This window comes from Spermophilus citellus, assembly GCF_964194105.1.
Source record: "Spermophilus citellus genome assembly, chromosome: 8".
NCBI classification, from domain to species: Eukaryota; Metazoa; Chordata; class Mammalia; order Rodentia; family Sciuridae; genus Spermophilus; species Spermophilus citellus.
In genome coordinates this window covers 77,643,674-77,661,044 of record NC_138189.1, presented here as the reverse complement: position 1 = coordinate 77,661,044, position 17,371 = coordinate 77,643,674, and positions in this window count along the sequence as shown.

The following is a 17,371-nucleotide window of genomic DNA, read 5'->3' as shown; positions in this document are numbered from 1 at the left end:
CTTTCATGGAAAGGGGTTGCCAAGCTTCCAAAAATTACGAATCTCCAGAAATCTCAGCAAATATTTTTTCACCCAAACTGGATGATACTTTCAGGTAATGATCAGTACACTAAGGCGACTTGGTTCCCCATATTTCGTTCTTCTACGTTGAAGCGTTCGTTTCCAGTAACAGTTTGAATTTTTAGGTTTCACTCTGTTTTCTCCTATATTGATAGATGTATTTGGAACTCTAAATCCAACACGGTTTGTACTAGCTTCTTGAAACTTGACACAATAAAGTAGTTTCACGTTCTATCTCTATGTTTTGTTTCCTCTTGATGTAGCCCTAAGCAGTGACTGGCGAGAAACACTTTCATGGAAAGGGGTTGCCAAGCTTCCAAAAATTACGAATCTCCAGAAATCTCAGCAAATACTTTTTCACCCAAACTGGATGATACTTTCAGGTAATGATCAGTACACTAAGGCGACTTGGTTTCCCAAATTTCGTTCTTCTATGTTGAAGCGTTCGTTTCCAGTAACAGTTTGAATTTTTAGGTTTCACTCTGTTTACTCCTATATTGATAGATGTATTTGGAACTCTAAATCCAACACGGTTTGTGCTAGCTTCTTGAAACTTGACACAATGAATTAGTTTCAGGTTCTATCTCTATGTTTTGTTTCCTCTTGATGTAGCCCTAAGCAGTGACTGGCAAGAAACACTTTCATGGAAAGGGGTTGCCGAGCTTCCAAAAATTACGAATCTCCAGAAATCTCAGCAAATACTTTTTCACCCAAACTGGATGATACTTTCAGGTAATGATCAGTACACTAAGGCGACTTGGTTTCCCAAATTTCGTTCTTCTATGTTGAAGCGTTCGTTTCCAGTAACAGTTTGAATTTTTAGGTTTCACTCTGTTTACTCCTATATTGATAGATGTATTTGGAACTCTAAATCCAACACGGTTTGTGCTAGCTTCTTGAAACTTGACACAATAAAGTAGTTTCACGTTCAATCTCTATGTTTTGTTTCCTCTTGCTGTAGCCCTAAGCAGTGACTGGCGAGAAACACTTTCTTGGAAAGGGGTTGCCAAGCTTCCAAAAATTACGAATCTCCAGAAATCTCAGCAAATTCTTTTCACCCAAACTGGATGATACTTTCAGGTAATGATCAGTACACTAAGGCGACTTGGTTCCCCACATTTCGTTCTTCTACGTTGAAGCGTTCGTTTCCAGTAACAGTTTGAATTTTTAGGTTTCACTCTGTTTTCTCATATATTGATAGATGTATTTGCAACTCTAAATCCAACACGGTTTGTGCTAGCTTCTTGAAACTTGACACAATAAAGTAGTTTCACGTTCTATCTCTATGTTTTGTTTCCTCTTGCTTTAGCCCTAAGCAGTGACTGGCGAGAAACACTTTCATGGAAAGGGGTTGCCAAGCTTCCAAAAATTACGAATCTCCAGAAATCTCAGCAAATACTTTTTCACCCAAACTGGATGATACTTTCAGGTAATGATCAGTACACTAAGGCGACTTGGTTTCCCAAATTTCGTTCTTCTATGTTGAAGCGTTCGTTTCCAGTAACAGTTTGAATTTTTAGGTTTCACTCTGTTTACTCCTATATTGATAGATGTATTTGGAACTCTAAATCCAACACGGTTTGTGCTAGCTTCTTGAAACTTGACACGACACAGTACAGTAGTTTCACGTTCTATCTCTATGTTTTGTTTCCTCTTGCTGTAGCCCTAAGCAGTGACTGGCGAGAAACACTTTCATGGAAAGGGGTTGCCAAGCTTCCAAAAATTACGAATCTCCAGAAATCTCAGCAAATACTTTTTCACCCAAACTGGATGATACTTTCAGGTAATGATCAGTACACTAAGGCGACTTGGTTCCCAAAATTTCGTTCTTCTATGTTGAAGCATTCGTTTCCAGTAACAGTTTGAATTTTTAGGTTTCACTCTGTTTTCTCCTATATTGATAGATGTATTTGGAACTCTAAGTCCAACACGGTTTGTGCTAGCTTCTTGAAACTTGACACAATAAAGTAGTTTCACGTTCTATCTCTATGTTTTGTTTCCTCTTGATGTAGCCCTAAGCAGTGACTGGCGAGAAACACTTTCATGGAAAGGGGTTGCCGAGCTTCCAAAAATTACGAATCTCCAGAAATCTCAGCAAATACTTTTTCACCCAAACTGGATGATACTTTCAGGTAATGATCAGTACACTAAGGCGACTTGGTTCCCCACATTTCGTTCTTCTACGTTGAAGCGTTCGTTTCCAGTAACAGTTTGAATTTTTAGGTTTCACTCTGTTTTCTCCTATATTGATAGATGTATTTGGAACTCTAAATCCAACACGGTTTGTGCTAGCTTCTTGAAACTTGACAAAATAAAGTAGTTTCACGTTCTATCTCTATGTTTTGTTTCCTCTTGCTGTAGCCCTAAGCAGTGACTGGCGAGAAACACTTTCATGGAAAGGGGTTGCCAAGCTTCCAAAAATTACGAATCTCCAGAAATCTCAGCAAATTCTTTTCACCCAAACTGGATGATACTTTCAGGTAATGATCAGTACACTAAGGCGACTTGGTTCCCCACATTTTGTTCTTCTACGTTGAAGTGTTCGTTTCCAGTAACAGTTTGAATTTTTAGGTTTCACTCTGTTTTCTACTATATTGATAGATGTATTTCGAACTCTAAATACAACACGGTTTGTGCTAGCTTCTTGAAACTTGACACAATAAAGTAGTTTCACGTTCTATCTCTATGTTTTGTTTCCTCTTGATGTAGCCCTAAGCAGTGACTGGCGAGAAACACTTTCATGGAAAGGGGTTGCCGAGTTTCCAAAAATTACGAATCTCCAGAAATCTCAGCAAATACTTTTTCACCCAAACTGGATGATACTTTCAGGTAATGATCAGTACACTAATCGACTTGGTTTCCCAAATTTCGTTCTTCTATGTTGAAGCGTTCGTTTCCAGTAACAGTTTGAATTTTTACGTTTCACTCTGTTTACTCCAATATTGATAGATGTATTTGGAACTCTAAATCCAACACGGTTTGTGCTAGCTTCTTGAAACTTGACACAGTACAGTAGTTTCACGTTCTATCTCTATGTTTTGTTTCCTCCTGCTGTAGCCCTAAGCAGTGACTGGCGAGAAACACTTTCATGGAAAGGGGTTGCCAAGCTTCCAAAAATTACGAATCTCCAGAAATCTCAGCAAATACTTTTTCACCCAAACTGGATGATACTTTCAGGTAATGATCAGTACACTAAGGCGACTTGGTTCCCAAAATTTCGTTCTTCTATGTTGAAGCATTCGTTTCCAGTAACAGTTTGAATTTTTAGGTTTCACTCTGTTTTCTCCTATATTGATAGATGTATTTGGAACTCTAAATCCAACACGGTTTGTGCTAGCTTCTTGAAACTTGACACAATAAAGTAGTTTCACGTTCTATCTCTATGTTTTGTTTCCTCTTGATGTAGCCCTAAGCAGTGACTGGCGAGAAACACTTTCATGGAAAGGGGTTGCCGATCTTCCAAAAATAACGAATCTCCAGAAATCTCAGCAAATACTTTTTCACCCAAACTGGATGATACTTTCCGGTAATGATCAGTACACTAAGGCGACTTGGTTCCCCACATTTCGTTCTTCTACGTTGAAGCGTTCGTTTCCAGTAACAGTTTGAATTTTTAGGTTTCACTCTGTTTTCTCCTATATTGATAGATGTATTTGGAACTCTAAATCCAACACGGTTTGTTCTAGCTTCTTGAAACTTGACACAATAAAGTAGTTTCACGTTCTATCTCTGTTTTGTTTCCTCTTGATGTAGCCCTAAGCAGTGACTGGCGAGAAACACTTTCATGGAAAGGGGTTGCCGAGCTTCCAAAAATTACGAATCTCCAGAAATCTCAGCAAATACTTTTTAACCCAAACTGGATGATACTTTCAGGTAATGATCAGTATACTAAGGCGACTGCTTTCCCAAATTTCGTTCTTCTATGTTGAAGCGTTCGTTTCCAGTAACAGTTTGAATTTTTAGGTTTCACTCTGTTTACTCCAATATTGATAGATGTATTTGGAACTCTAAATCCAACACGGTTTGTGCTAGCTTCTTGACACTTGACACAGTACAGTAGTTTCACGTTCTATCTCTATGTTTTGTTTCCTCTTGCTGTAGCCCTAAGCAGTGACTGGCGAGAAACCCTTTCATGGAAAGAAGTTGCCAAGCTTCCAAAAATTACGAATCTCCAGAAATCTCAGCAAATACTTTTTCACCCAAATTGGATGATACTTTCAGGTAATGATCAGTACACTAAGGCGACTTGGTTCCCAAAATTTCGTTCTTCTATGTTGAAGCATTCGTTTCCAGTAACAGTTTGAATTTTTAGGTTTCACTCTGTTTTCTCCTATATTGATAGATGTATTTGGAACTCTAAATCCAACACGGTTTGTGCTAGCTTCTTGAAACTTGACACAATAAAGTAGTTTCACGTTCTATCTCTATGTTTTGTTTCCTCTTGATGTAGCCCTAAGCAGTGACTGGCGAGAAACACTTTCATGGAAAGGGGTTGCCAAGCTTCCAAAAATTACGAATCTCCAGAAATCTCAGCAAATTCTTTTTCACCCAAACTGGATGATACTTTCAGGTAATGATCAGTACACTAAGGCGACTTGGTTCCCCACATTTCGTTCTTCTACGTTGAAGCGTTCGTTTCCAGTAACAGTTTGAATTTTTAGGTTTCACTCTGTTTTCTCCTATATTGATAGATGTATTTGGAACTCTAAATCCAACACGGTTTGTGCTAGCTTCTTGAAACTTGACACAATAAAGTAGTTTCAGGTTCTATCTCTATGTTTTGTTTCCTCTTGATGTAGCCCTAACCAGTGACTGGCGAGAAACACTTTCATGGAAAGGGGTTGCCAAGCTTCCAAAAATTACGAATCTCCAGAAATCTCAGCAAATACTTTTTCACCCAAAATGGATGATACTTTCAGGTAATGATCAGTACACTAAGGCGATTTGGTTCCCAAAATTTCGTTCTTCTATGTTGAACCGTTCGTTTCCAGTAACAGTTTGAATTTTTAGGTTTCACTCTGTTTTCTCCTATATTGATAGATGTATTTGGAACTCTAAATCCAACACGGTTTGTGCTAGCTTCTTGAAACTTGACACAATAAAGTAGTTTCACGTTCAATCTCTATGTTTTGTTTCCTCTTGCTGTAGCCCTAAGCAGTGACTGGCGAGAAACACTTTCTTGGAAAGGGGTTGCCAAGCTTCCAAAAATTACGAATCTCCAGAAATCTCAGCAAATTCTTTTCACCCAAACTGGATGATACTTTCAGGTAATGATCAGTACACTAAGGCGACTTGGTTCCCCACATTTCGTTCTTCTACGTTGAAGCGTTCGTTTCCAGTAACAGTTTGAATTTTTAGGTTTCACTCTGTTTTCTCATATATTGATAGATGTATTTGGAACTCTAAATCCAACACGGTTTGTGCTAGCTTCTTGAAACTTGACACAATAAAGTAGTTTCACGTTCTATCTCTATGTTTTGTTTCCTCTTGCTTTAGCCCTAAGCAGTGACTGGCGAGAAACACTTTCATGGAAAGGGGTTGCCAAGCTTCCAAAAATTACGAATCTACAGAAATCTCAGCAAATACTTTTTCACCCAAAATGGATGATACTTTCAGGTAATGATCAGTACACTAAGGCGATTTGGTTCCCAAAATTTCGTTCTTCTATGTTGAAGCGTTCGTTTCCAGTAACAGTTTGAATTTTTAGGTTTCACTCTGTTTTCTCCTATATTGATAGATGTATTTGGAACTCTAAATCCAACACGGTTTGTGCTAGCTTCTTGAAACTTGACACAATAAAGTAGTTTCACGTTCTATCTCTATGTTTTGTTTCCTCTTGCTTTAGCCCTAAGCAGTGACTGGCGAGAAACACTTTCATGGAAAGGGGTGGCCAAGCTTCCAAAAATTACGAATCTCCAGAAATCTCAGCAAATATTTTTTCACCCAAACTGGATGATACTTTCAGGTAATGATCAGTACACTAAGGCGACTTGGTTCCCCACATTTCGTTCTTCTATGTTGAAGCGTTCGTTTCCAGTAACAGTTTGAATTTTTAGGTTTCACTCTGTTTTCTCCTATATTGATAGATGTATTTGGAACTCTAAATCCAACACGGTTTGTGCTAGCTTCTTGAAACTTGACACAATAAAGTAGTTTCACGTTCTATCTCTATGTTTTGTTTCCTCTTGATGTCACCCTAAGCAGTGACTGGCGAGAAACACTTTCATGGAAAGGGGTTGCCAAGCTTCCAAAAATTACGAATCTCCAGAAATCTCAGCAAATACTTTTTCACCCAAACTGGATGATACTTTCAGGTAATGATCAGTACACTAAGGCGACTTGGTTTCCCAAATTTCGTTCTTCTATGTTGAAGCGTTCGTTTCCAGTAACAGATTGAATTTTTAGGTTTCACTCTGTTTTCTCCTATATTGATAGATGTATTTGGAACTCTAAATCCAACACGGTTTGTGCTAGCTTCTTGAAACTTGACACAATAAAATAGTTTCACGTTCTATCTCTATGTTTTGTTTCCTCTTGATGTAGCCATAAGCAGTGACTGGCGAGAAACACTTTCATGGAAAGGGGTTGCCAAGCTTCCAAAAATTACGAATCTCCAGAAATCTCAGCAAATATTTTCTCACCCAAACTGGATGATACTTTCAGGTAATGATCAGTACACTAAGGCGACTTGGTTCCCCACATTTCGTTCTTCTATGTTGAAGCGTTCGTTTCCAGTAACAGTTTGAATTTTTAGGTTTCACTCTGTTTTCTCCTATATTGATAGATGTATTTGGAACTCTAAATCCAACACGGTTTGTGCTAGCTTCTTGAAACTTGACACAATAAAGTAGTTTCACGTTCTATCTCTATGTTTTGTTTCCTCTTGATGTCACCCTAAGCAGTGACTGGCGAGAAACACTTTCATGGAAAGGGGTTGCCATGCTTCCAAAAATTACGAATCTCCAGAAATCTCAGCAAATATTTTTTCACCCAAACTGGATGATACTTTCAGGTAATGATCAGTACACTAAGGCGACTTGGTTCCCCACATTTCGTTCTTCTATGTTGAAGCGTTCGTTTCCAGTAACAGTTTGAATTTTTAGGTTTCACTCTGTTATCTCCTATATTGATAGATGTATTTGGAACTCTAAATCCAACACGGTTTGTGCTAGCTTCTTGAAACTTGACACAATAAAGTAGTTTCACGTTCTATCTCTATGTTTTGTTTCCTCTTGATGTCACCCTAAGCAGTGACTGGCGAGAAACACTTTCATGGAAAGGGGTTGCCAAGCTTCCAAAAATTACGAATCTCCAGAAATCTCAGCAAATATTTTTTCACCCAAACTGGATGATACTTTCAGGTAATGATCAGTACACTAAGGCGACTTGGTTCCCCACATTTCGTTCTTCTATGTTGAAGCGTTCGTTTCCAGTAACAGTTTGAATTTTTAGGTTTCACTCTGTTTTCTTCTATATTGATAGATGTATTTGGAACTCTAAATCCAACACGGTTTGTGCTAGCTTCTTGAAACTTGACACAATAAAGTAGTTTCACGTTCTATCTCTATGTTTTGTTTCCTCTTGATGTCACCCTAAGCAGTGACTGGCGAGAAACACTTTCATGGAAAGGGGTTGCCAAGCTTCCAAAAATTACGAATCTCCAGAAATCTCAGCAAATACTTTTTCACCCAAACTGGATGATACTTTCAGGTAATGATCAGTACACTAAGGCGACTTGGTTTCCCAAATTTCGTTCTTCTATGTTGAAGCGTTCGTTTCTCTGTAACAGATTGAATTTTTAGGTTTCACTCTGTTTTCTCCTATATTGATAGATGTATTTGGAACTCTAAATCCAACACGGTTTGTGCTAGCTTCTTGAAACTTGACACAATAAAATAGTTTCACGTTCTATCTCTATGTTTTGTTTCCTCTTGATGTAGCCCTAAGCAGTGACTGGCGAGAAACACTTTCATGGAAAGGGGTTGCCAAGCTTCCAAAAATTACGAATCTCCAGAAATCTCAGCAAATTCTTTTTCACCCAAACTGGATGATACTTTCAGGTAATGATCAGTACACTAAGGCGACTTGGTTCCCCACATTTCGTTCTTCTACGTTGAAGTGTTCGTTTCCAGTAACAGTTTGAATTTTTAGGTTTCACTCTGTTTTCTACTATATTGATAGATGTATTTGGAACTCTAAATCCAACACGGTTTGTGCTAGCTTCTTGAAACTTGACACAATAAAGGAGTTTCACGTTCTATCTCTATGTTTTGTTTCCTCTTGATGTAGCCCTAAGAAGTGACTGGCGAGAAACACTTTCATGGAAAGGGGTTGCCGAGTATCCAAAAATTACGAATCTCCAGAAATCTCAGCAAATACTTTTTCACCCAAACTGGATGATACTTTCAGGTAATGATCAGTACACTAATCGACTTAGTTTCCCAAATTTCGTTCTTCTATGTTGAAGCGTTCGTTTCCAGTAACAGTTTGAATTTTTAGGTTTCACTCTGTTTACTCCTATATTGATAGATGTATTTGGAACTCTAAATCCAACACGGTTTGTGCTAGCTTCTTGAAACTTGACACAGTACAGTAGTTTCATGTTCTATCTCTATGTTTTGTTTCCTTTTGCTGTAGCCCTAAGCAGTGACTGGCGAGAAACACTTTCATGGAAAGGGGTTGCCAAGCTTCCAAAAATTATGAATCTCCAGAAATCTAAGCAAATACTTTTTCACCCAAACTAAATGATACTTTCAGGTAATGATCAGTACACTAAGGCGACTTGGTTCCCAAAATTTCGTTCTTCTATGTAGAAGCATTCGTTTCCAGTAATAGTTTGAATTTTTAGGTTTCACTCTGTTTTCTCCTATATTGATAGATGTATTTGGAACTCTAAATCCAACACGGTTTGTGCTAGCTTCTTGAAACTTGACAAAATAAAGTAGTTTCACGTTCTATCTCTATGTTTTGTTTCCTCTTGATGTAGCCCTAAGCAGTGACTGGCGAGAAACACTTTCATGGAAAGGGGTTGCCGAGCTTCCAAAAATTACGAATCTCCAGAAATCTCAGCAAATACTTTTTCTCCCAAACTGGATGATACTTTCAGGTAATGATCAGTACACTAAGGCGACTTGGTTCCCCACATTTCGTTCTTCTATGTTGAAGCGTTCGTTTCCAGTAACAGTTTGAATTTTTAGGTTTCACGCTGTTTACTCCTATATTGATAGATGTATTTGGAACTCTAAATCCAACACGGTTTATGCTAGCTTCTTGAAACTTGACACAGTACAGGAGTTTCACGTTCTATCTCTATGTATTGTTTCCTCTTGATGTAGCCCTAAGCAGTGACTGGCGAAAAACACTTTCATGGAAAGGGGTTGCCAAGCTTCCAAAAATTACGAATCTCCAGAAATCTCAGCAAATTCTTTTTCACCCAAACTGGATGATACTTTCAGGTAATGATCAGTACACTAAGGCGACTTGGTTCCCCACATTTCGTTCTTCTACGTTGAAGCGTTCGTTTCCAGTAACAGTTTGAATTTTTAGGTTTCACTCTGTTTTCTGCTATATTGATAGATGTATTTGGAACTCTAAATCCAACACGGTTTGTGCTAGCTTCTTGAAACTTGACACAATAAAGTAGTTTCAGGTTCTATCTCTATGTTTTGTTTCCTCTTGATGTAGCCCTAAGCAGTGACTGGCGAGAAACTCTTTCATGGAAAGGGGTTGCCAAGCTTCCAAAAATTACGAATCTCCAGAAATCTCAGCAAGTACTTTTTCACCCAAACTGGATGATACTTTCAAGTAATGATCAGTACACTAAGCCCACTTGCTTCACCAAATTTCGTTCTTCTACGTTGAAGCGTTCGTTTCCAGTAACAGTTTGAATTTTTAGGTTTCACTCTGTTTTCTCCTATATTGATAGATGTATTTGGAACTCTAAATCCAACACGGTTTGTGCTAGCTTCTTGAAACTTGACACAATGAATTAGTTTCAGGTTCTATCTCTATGTTTTGTTTCCTCTTGATGTAGCCCTAAGCAGTGACTGGCGAGAAACACTTTCATGGAAAGGGGTTGCCAAGCTTCCAAAAATTACGAATCTCCAGAAATCACAGCAAATACTTTTTCACCCAAACTGGATGATACTTTCAGGTAATGATCAGTACACTAAGCCCACTTGCTTCACCAAATTTCGTTCTTCTACGTTGAAGCGTTCGTTTCCAGTAACAGTTTGAATTTTTAGGTTTCACTCTGTTTTCTCCTATATTGATAGATGTATTTGGAACTCTAAATCCAACACGGATTGTGCTAGCTTCTTGAAACTTGACACAATAAAGTAGTTTCACGTTCTATCTCTATGTTTTGTTTCCTCTTGCTGTAGCCCTAAGCAGTGACTGGCGAGAAACACTTTCATGGAAAGGGGTTGCCAAGCTTCCAAAAATTACGAATCTCCAGAAATCTCAGCAAATATTTTTTCACCCAAACTGGATGATACTTTCAGGTAATGATCAGTACACTAAGGCGACTTGGTTCCCCATATTTCGTTCTTCTACGTTGAAGCGTTCGTTTCCAGTAACAGTTTGAATTTTTAGGTTTCACTCTGTTTTCTCCTATATTGATAGATGTATTTGGAACTCTAAATCCAACACGGTTTGTACTAGCTTCTTGAAACTTGACACAGTACAGTAGTTTCACGTTCTATCTCTATGTTTTGTTTCCTCTTGATGTAGCCCTAAGCAGTGACTGGCGAGAAACACTTTCATGGAAAGGGGTTGCCAAGCTTCCAAAAATTACGAATCTCCAGAAATCTCAGCAAATACTTTTTCACCCAAACTGGATGATACTTTCAGGTAATGATCAGTACACTAAGGCGACTTGGTTTCCCAAATTTCGTTCTTCTATGTTGAAGCGTTCGTTTCCAGTAACAGTTTGAATTTTTAGGTTTCACTCTGTTTACTCCTATATTGATAGATGTATTTGGAACTCTAAATCCAACACGGTTTGTACTAGCTTCTTGAAACTTGACACAATGAATTAGTTTCAGGTTCTATCTCTATGTTTTGTTTCCTCTTGATGTAGCCCTAAGCAGTGACTGGCAAGAAACACTTTCATGGAAAGGGGTTGCCAAGCTTCCAAAAATTACGAATCTCCAGAAATCTCAGCAAATACTTTTTCACCCAAACTGGATGATACTTTCAGGTAATGATCAGTACACTAAGGCGACTTGGTTTCCCAAATTTCGTTCTTCTATGTTGAAGCGTTCGTTTCCAGTAACAGTTTGAATTTTTAGGTTTCACTCTGTTTACTCCTATATTGATAGATGTATTTGGAACTCTAAATCCAACACGGTTTGTGCTAGCTTCTTGAAACTTGACACAATAAAGTAGTTTCACGTTCAATCTCTATGTTTTGTTTCCTCTTGCTGTAGCCCTAAGCAGTGACTGGCGAGAAACACTTTCTTGGAAAGGGGTTGCCAAGCTTCCAAAAATTACGAATCTCCAGAAATCTCAGCAAATTCTTTTCACCCAAACTGGATGATACTTTCAGGTAATGATCAGTACACTAAGGCGACTTGGTTCCCCACATTTCGTTCTTCTACGTTGAAGCGTTCGTTTCCAGTAACAGTTTGAATTTTTAGGTTTCACTCTGTTTTCTCATATATTGATAGATGTATTTGCAACTCTAAATCCAACACGGTTTGTGCTAGCTTCTTGAAACTTGACACAATAAAGTAGTTTCACGTTCTATCTCTATGTTTTGTTTCCTCTTGCTTTAGCCCTAAGCAGTGACTGGCGAGAAACACTTTCATGGAAAGGGGTTGCCAAGCTTCCAAAAATTACGAATCTACAGAAATCTCAGCAAATACTTTTTCACCCAAACTGGATGATACTTTCAGGTAATGATCAGTACACTAAGGCGATTTGGTTCCCAAAATTTCGTTCTTCTATGTTGAAGCGTTCGTTTCCAGTAACAGTTTGAATTTTTAGGTTTCACTCTGTTTTCTCCTATATTGATAGATGTATTTGGAACTCTAAATCCAACACGGTTTGTGCTAGCTTCTTGAAACTTGACACAATAAAGTAGTTTGACGTTCTATCTCTATGTTTTGTTTCCTCTTGCTTTAGCCCTAAGCAGTGACTGGCGAGAAACACTTTCATGGAAAGGGGTGGCCAAGCTTCCAAAAATTACGAATCTCCAGAAATCTCAGCAAATATTTTTTCACCCAAACTGGATGATACTTTCAGGTAATGATCAGTACACTAAGGCGACTTGGTTCCCCACATTTCGTTCTTCTATGTTGAAGCGTTCGTTTCCAGTAACAGTTTGAATTTTTAGGTTTCACTCTGTTTTCTCCTATATTGATAGATGTATTTGGAACTCTAAATCCAACACGGTTTGTGCTAGCTTCTTGAAACTTGACACAATAAAGTAGTTTCACGTTCTATCTCTATGTTTTGTTTCCTCTTGATGTCACCCTAAGCAGTGACTGGCGAGAAACACTTTCATGGAAAGGGGTTGCCATGCTTCCAAAAATTACGAATCTCCAGAAATCTCAGCAAATATTTTTTCACCCAAACTGGATGATACTTTCAGGTAATGATCAGTACACTAAGGCGACTTGGTTCCCCACATTTCGTTCTTCTATGTTGAAGCGTTCGTTTCCAGTAACAGTTTGAATTTTTAGGTTTCACTCTGTTATCTCCTATATTGATAGATGTATTTGGAACTCTAAATCCAACACGGTTTGTGCTAGCTTCTTGAAACTTGACACAATAAAATAGTTTCACGTTCTATCTCTATGTTTTGTTTCCTCTTGATGTAGCCCTAAGCAGTGACTGGCGAGAAACACTTTCATGGAAAGGGGTTGCCAAGCTTCCAAAAATTACGAATCTCCAGAAATCTCAGCAAATTCTTTTTCACCCAAACTGGATGATACTTTCAGGTAATGATCAGTACACTAAGGCGACTTGGTTCCCCACATTTCGTTCTTCTACGTTGAAGTATTCGTTTCCAGTAACAGTTTGAATTTTTAGGTTTCACTCTGTTTTCTACTATATTGATAGATGTATTTGGAACTCTAAATCCAACACGGTTTGTGCTAGCTTCTTGAAACTTGACACAATAAAGTAGTTTCACGTTCTATCTCTATGTTTTGTTTCCTCTTGATGTAGCCCTAAGCAGTGACTGGCGAGAGACACTTTCATGGAAAGGGGTTGCCGAGTATCCAAAAATTACGAATCTCCAGAAATCTCAGCAAATACTTTTTCACCCAAACTGGATGATACTTTCAGGTAATGATCAGTACACTAATCGACTTAGTTTCCCAAATTTCGTTCTTCTATGTTGAAGCGTTCGTTTCCAGTAACAGTTTGAATTTTTAGGTTTCACTCTGTTTACTCCTATATTGATAGATGTATTTGGAACTCTAAATCCAACACGGTTTGTGCTAGCTTCTTGAAACTTGACACAGTACAGTAGTTTCACGTTCTATCTCTATGTTTTGTTTCCTCTTGCTGTAGCCCTAAGCAGTGACTGGCGAGAAACACTTTCATGGAAAGGGGTTGCCAAGCTTCCAAAAATTATGAATCTCCAGAAATCTAAGCAAATACTTTTTCACCCAAACTAAATGATACTTTCAGGTAATGATCAGTACACTAAGGCGACTTGGTTCCCAAAATTTCGTTCTTCTATGTAGAAGCATTCGTTTCCAGTAATAGTTTGAATTTTTAGGTTTCACTCTGTTTTCTTCTATATTGATAGATGTATTTGGAACTCTAAATCCAACACGGTTTGTGCTAGCTTCTTGAAACTTGACAAAATAAAGTAGTTTCACGTTCTATCTCTATGTTTTGTTTCCTCTTGATGTAGCCCTAAGCAGTGACTGGCGAGAAACACTTTCATGGAAAGGGGTTGCCGAGCTTCCAAAAATTACGAATCTCCAGAAATCTCAGCAAATACTTTTTCTCCCAAACTGGATGATACTTTCAGGTAATGATCAGTACACTAAGGCGACTTGGTTCCCCACATTTCGTTCTTCTATGTTGAAGCGTTCGTTTCCAGTAACAGTTTGAATTTTTAGGTTTCATGCTGTTTACTCCTATATTGATAGATGTATTTGGAACTCTAAATCCAACACGGTTTATGCTAGCTTCTTGAAACTTGACACAGTACAGGAGTTTCACGTTCTATCTCTATGTATTGTTTCCTCTTGATGTAGCCCTAAGCAGTGACTGGCAAAAAACACTTTCATGGAAAGGGGTTGCCAAGCTTCCAAAAATTACGAATCTCCAGAAATCTCAGCAAATACTTTTTCACCCAAACTGGATGATACTTTCAGGTAATGATCAGTACACTAAGGCGACTTGGTTCCCAAAATTTCGTTCTTCTACGTTGAAGCGTTCGTTTCCAGTAACAGTTTGAATTTTTAGGTTTCACTCTGTTTTCTCCTATATTGATAGATGTATTTGGAACTCTAAATCCAACACGGTTTGTGCTAGCTTCTTGAAACTTGACACAATAAAGTAGTTTCAGGTTCTATCTCTATGTTTTGTTTCCTCTTGATGTAGCCCTAAGCAGTGACTGGCGAGAAACTCTTTCATGGAAAGGGGTTGCCAAGCTTCCAAAAATTACGAATCTCCAGAAATCTCAGCAAGTACTTTTTCACCCAAACTGGATGATACTTTCAAGTAATGATCAGTACACTAAGCCCACTTGCTTCACCAAATTTCGTTCTTCTACGTTGAAGCGTTCGTTTCCAGTAACAGTTTGAATTTTTAGGTTTCACTCTGTTTTCTCCTATATTGATAGATGTATTTGGAACTCTAAATCCAACACGGTTTGTGCTAGCTTCTTGAAACTTGACACAATAAATTAGTTTCACGTTCTATCTCTATGTTTTGTTTCCTCTTGATGTAGCCCTAAGCAGTGACTGGCGAGAAACACTTTCATGGAAAGGGGTTGCCAAGCTTCCAAAAATTACGAATCTCCAGAAATCACAGCAAATACTTTTTCACCCAAACTGGATGATACTTTCAGGTAATGATCAGTACACTAAGCCCACTTGCTTCACCAAATTTCGATCTTCTACGTTGAAGCGTTCGTTTCCAGTAACAGTTTGAATTTTTAGGTTTCACTCTGTTTTCTCCTATATTGATAGATGTATTTGGAACTCTAAATCCAACACGGATTGTGCTAGCTTCTTGAAACTTGACACAATAAAGTAGTTTCACGTTCTATCTCTATGTTTTGTTTCCTCTTGCTGTAGCCCTAAGCAGTGACTGGCGAGAAACACTTTCATGGAAAGGGGTTGCCAAGCTTCCAAAAATTACGAATCTCCAGAAATCTCAGCAAATATTTTTTCACCCAAACTGGATGATACTTTCAGGTAATGATCAGTACACTAAGGCGACTTGGTTCCCCACATTTCGTTCTTCTACGTTGAAGCGTTCGTTTCCAGTAACAGTTTGAATTTTTAGGTTTCACTCTGTTTTCTCCTATATTGATAGATGTATTTGGAACTCTAAATCCAACACGGTTTGTACTAGCTTCTTGAAACTTGACACAATAAAGTAGTTTCACGTTCTATCTCTATGTTTTGTTTCCTCTTGATGTAGCCCTAAGCAGTGACTGGCGAGAAACACTTTCATGGAAAGGGGTTGCCAAGCTTCCAAAAATTACGAATCTCCAGAAATCTCAGCAAATACTTTTTCACCCAAACTGGATGATACTTTCAGGTAATGATCAGTACACTAAGGCGACTTGGTTTCCCAAATTTCGTTCTTCTATGTTGAAGCGTTCGTTTCCAGTAACAGTTTGAATTTTTAGGTTTCACTCTGTTTACTCCTATATTGATAGATGTATTTGGAACTCTAAATCCAACACGGTTTGTGCTAGCTTCTTGAAACTTGACACAATGAATTAGTTTCAGGTTCTATCTCTATGTTTTGTTTCCTCTTGATGTAGCCCTAAGCAGTGACTGGCAAGAAACACTTTCATGGAAAGGGGTTGCCAAGCTTCCAAAAATTACGAATCTCCAGAAATCTCAGCAAATACTTTTTCACCCAAACTGGATGATACTTTCAGGTAATGATCAGTACACTAAGGCGACTTGGTTTCCCAAATTTCGTTCTTCTATGTTGAAGCGTTCGTTTCCAGTAACAGTTTGAATTTTTAGGTTTCGCTCTGTTTACTCCTATATTGATAGATGTATTTGGAACTCTAAATCCAACACGGTTTGTGCTAGCTTCTTGAAACTTGACAAAATAAATTAGTTTCACGTTCTATCTCTATTTTTTGTTTCCTCTTGCTGTAGCCCTAAGCAGTGACTGGCGAGAAACACTTTCATGGAAAGGGGTTGCCAAGCTTCCAAAAATTACGAATCTCCAGAAATCTCAGCAAATACTTTTTCACGCAAACTGGATGATACTTTCAGGTAATGATCAGTACACTAATCGACTTGGTTTCCCAAATTTCGTTCTTCTATGTTGAAGCATTTGTTTCCAGTAAGAGTTTGAATTTTTAGGTTTCACTCTGTTTACTCCTATATTGATAGATGTATTTGGAACTCTAAATCCAACACGGTTTGTGCTAGCTTCTTGAAACTTGACACAGTACAGTAGTTTCACGTTCTATCTCTATGTTTTGTTTCCTCTTGCTGTAGCCCTAAGCAGTGACTGGCGAGAAACACTTTCATGGAAAGGGGTTGCCAAGCTTCCAAAAATTACGAATCTCCAGAAATCTCAGCAAATACTTTTTCACCCAAACTGGATGATACTTTCAGGTAATGATCAGTACACTAAGGCGACTTGGTTCCCAAAATTTCGTTCTTCTATGTTGAAGCATTCGTTTCCAGTAACAGTTTGAATTTTTAGGTTTCACTCTGTTTTCTCCTATATTGATAGATGTATTTGGAACTCTAAATCCAACACGGTTTGTGCTAGCTTCTTGAAACTTGACACAATAAAGTAGTTTCACGTTCTATCTCTATGTTTTGTTTCCTCTTGCTTTAGCCCTAAGCAGTGACTGGCGAGAAACACTTTCATGGAAAGGGGTTGCCGAGCTTCCAAAAATTACGAATCTCCAGAAATCTCAGCAAATACTTTTTCACCCAAACTGGATGATACTTTCAGGTAATGATCAGTACACTAAGGTGACTTGGTTCCCCACATTTCGTTCTTCTACGTTGAAGCGTTCGTTTCCAGTAACAGTTTGAATTTTTAGGTTTCACTCTGTTTTCTCATATATTGATAGATGTATTTGGAACTCTAAATCCAACACGGTTTATGCTAGCTTCTTGAAACTTGACACAGT